Genomic DNA, 3757 nt, shown 5'->3' on the forward strand with positions numbered 1-3757 from the left:
GAAATTAGTGATGAGAGAGAATAATGAAGTTCAAGTTTTTTAAGTTATTTCATTTTGGTTTAATAATATGACATAGGTTGCATTAATTTTTGTTGTATTTTGGATTGTGGCGTTGATTTGATATCTGTAATAGTGACACGTCAGCCGTTCCGGGTTGGGGTGTTACACTAATAATATCCGAGGATGGAGGGTACCGGACCCTAATAATATCCGAGGTATGTAGGGTGAAATGCCCTTTATAATGTAAGGTTAGCTATGAATGTGTATGGATGAATGAAGTACAGGTTATGTATGTAATGTGTACCTTCAGGCACGTATATATGTATGTAAAGTAAGTTATGTGATTAACTAGAACTCACACAACGTAGCTGACTTTTTTAGTATGCACGCAGGTGAGTAGGATGCGGCAGCTCGCTTGATGAAGACACATGGCATGGAATTGAAGACACTGACATCTCAAGGAAATGTTATGATGTTTTAAAGACTATGTTTTTTTTTATATAACTAAGAATGTTTGTTAAGACAAGATTTGAAAGTTACGTAATTTGCTATGGTTGAAGTTTTATATTCCGCGTAAAGTTTTAATTAACTCTGATATTTAGCACTGCGTTTATGAGTAAATCCAACGTCCAGTGTAGGGCACCGGTAACGGAGCCTTACATATGTTAGTGTTATCATCATGTATTTAGTATATTGGATTAACTTGTCGATTGAGAAAAAACATTAAAAATTAAATGAGTTAGGTGACGCGGGAGTTCGGTCTCGATTTAATTCTATTGTTATTTGAACATTATTATTGGATTTTATACTTGGGTTTGAATATTTATTTATTTAGACTTAAATGGTATGTGACGTGGGTTTAATTATTGTTTGGGTTCATGTTGATCAAATAAATTGATCTATGTATATTTCCATGGTGATGATTCTTCCCGATTGGAAAATATAAAGAAAGGAGATGGTTACGACATAAATTGTTACGGTTTATTCGAAACAGCCGTCAATCTCTCAATAACATAAGAAAAGAAGTGAAAGTAGACGCAAAATAATAACTATTTTCCTTCTTTTTCTAAAATGAGATTACAATATATAGGAAAACAAAGACATAAAAATAGAAAAAAGATGCACGATAAGGAAATATAATTTGACTATAATAAGGAAACTAAATAAAAGATAAACTTAAATAATAATAATAATAATAATAATAAGCTTATTAATATAATACGATCGCATTATTCTCAACCACTTTAAAATGTCCTTGTCCTCAAGGACGAAATGATATCGCCGTGGCGATCTCCACTCAAGTCGTACACCGGCATTCGGGGATGACTTAACATTGCACCTCAGTGGCCACCATTCAAGTCTTCTGGTGTTATTTGAGTCAATGTCAGTGGGCCACCACAAGGGGTGCGACACGGGTCGCCTTGTTGCACCTTTTAATGGTGTCGGCGCTAACGAGCTAATTGTATTGTTGTAAATTTGATTGGCATCTTTATTAACCATTAAATTACCATTTTGTTGCTTATATATACCAATTGCATGCCCACCTAAGGTCACATCCCCCAATCCTTCAGTAACTTCCTCATTAACAATGGTTTCATGATCGGACTTAAAAATTGCATTGACAGAACTAGCGTGGAATTAAGCAAGTATTGTTGTAGTGAAATCATCCCAGGTGAGGAAGTCTAAACTCCGAAGCCAACCATTGAACCACCAAAATGGTTCATCAACTAAGGATTCAACAATATAGGAAAACCGCTCATCGCCATAGATAGCGTAAAAGAGAATATATCGTTCGGCTTGAGATATCCATATTGCGTGATTAGATCTAGTAAAAAGAAGTAATCGTGGATACTCCCCCCAAGAGTTCTTCCAAAGCCATATAGGCACCAATCATCAATCTCCCAAAAACACAAGAGAATAAGAGAAAATAACCCAAAATAATAATTTTTTTTTCTTCTTTTTCTTAAACGAGATTACAATGTATAGGAAAACAAAGACATAAAAATAGAAAAAAGATAAACAATAAGGAAACATAATTTGACTATTATAAGGAAATTAAATAAAAGATAAACTTAAATGATAACAATAATAATAATAATAAACTTATTAATATAATAGGATCGTATTATAATCCATCGACACAACCACAATGCTTATCAAGTCTCAATTCCACATGCTCAAAATTTTTTGTCTAATCCGAGATTGACAAAGCTCGAGCTCGTGAGTAGTTTTCAAGCTTGACTCAGGCTCAGCTCGTTTATTATTTGTAAATAATTATTTTTATAGATTTTTAATTATCTGTATATATTTTTTCAATTATAATTTTATATATAACATATTATATATATTATGTAGTATTTTTTTTCATAACTTATATATACAATTACAAATGAACTTCTGCATCAAGGTTTGTACATCCTGCATATAGAATTGTATGTCATTCAACGTGTAACTCACCTCTTCTCCATCCAATTACCTTTTTCCACCAGATTCTCTGTCAGTTTTCTTTCTATTTTTGTTAATCTTCTGCTACTCTCTTGACTCTTCTTCTCTGCCTTCTCTCTACTATATTCTCTCCCTTTGTAAATCGTCAGAACCACCACAATGACCGTCCATCTTCGCCTGAGAATTCCGTCCATGGCTCCGATTTCGTAGTATGTTGTGCGGCGTTTTCGTGGCTCCAATTGACTGTTTCCCTAGGCAACGCCGATTGTCTATGGAGGTGGTGGTGTAACGTTTGTGGTTCCGATTGACTGTTGTCAAATTCCTAAAGGCCACAGAGGTTGTCTTTTGTCCGTAGTGGGGCTGGCGATATCGGTGGCCTAATACCACCGAAGAGTAGTGGTTTTGGGTTGTTGATTTGGTATCATCGATAATCTATTCTTGCATTTGTTTTTTTGCTTAATGAAACTGTAGTTGCTTTTTGATGTTTGAGGTTCATGTTAAGTGTTCAATGAAATTCTTTGCGCGTTACTTTGCTTTATCTATTTGACACACATTTCAGTAGCTCAATTAAATTCTTAACATAGTTATATTCCAGTTCCAGCAAGATAGTTTTACTAATTTGTTCTTTTTTAGCAATTCGTTGAAGCTGAGGTTTAATTAAATTTTGAAGTGTGTGTGCCAAAACACTGATGGCAACAGAATTTGTTCTTAATACAAATGTTGTCAACAGGTACGCTTAATTAGGTTGATGCAATCTAATAGCTGACCAACTGTTAGGTGCATTCATGCTTCGTTCATTGCCTTTGATCTCCTTATTTATTTTGCAAAACATTTCAAGTATTGCATCCTTTAAAAACAAATTTACCATCTGTATCAAAAGAGGCAATTTTATAAACATAAGTGTACATTCTTAAAGCATCAAAAGAAGTTGTTGCATGTGTGACCCCAAATATTTAATTCACATGTTTTCTACCTGTTTTTGTAAGTTGTTTAACTAGATGGCCTAATTTTTTAAAGGAAAGTCAATTTTACTCGCATGTCTCATTAAATTGGATAGTGCATCATCTAAAGCATCATCACTGTATTTGTAAAATGCATGTCACTATTGCATCTCTTTTTAATTGCTTCGCAACATGCTCCAAAGGTTTGCACTAAAGGTTAGGTAGACCCATACACATATAGTTTTTTTTTTGGAAAATTGGTCTCATATAATCCAAATTATGCTCAATTGGCAAATATAGGTCCCCACTATTGAAATGGCAAAATATAATCCCAACTACGCATGTGGGTGCAAAACTAACGAAAACTTAAC

At 34.0% G+C, this 3757-nt stretch overlaps 1 long non-coding RNA gene across 1 annotated transcript; it reads left to right on the plus strand.

The window, feature by feature from the left end:
- The first annotated feature begins 2384 nt into the window (after positions 1-2384).
- On the plus strand, positions 2385-2925 carry LOC143556711 (uncharacterized). The gene is made up of 2 exons (XR_013139422.1): positions 2385-2690; positions 2723-2925. It is a non-coding gene; the product is annotated as an uncharacterized LOC143556711 (long non-coding RNA).
- The last annotated feature ends 832 nt before the right edge of the window (positions 2926-3757 follow it).

This window comes from Bidens hawaiensis, unplaced genomic scaffold, assembly GCF_021521415.1.
Source record: "Bidens hawaiensis isolate Kalapana, Puna unplaced genomic scaffold, B.hawaiensis_p1.1 tig00018670_1, whole genome shotgun sequence".
In the NCBI taxonomy this organism is placed as follows: domain Eukaryota; kingdom Viridiplantae; phylum Streptophyta; class Magnoliopsida; order Asterales; family Asteraceae; genus Bidens; species Bidens hawaiensis.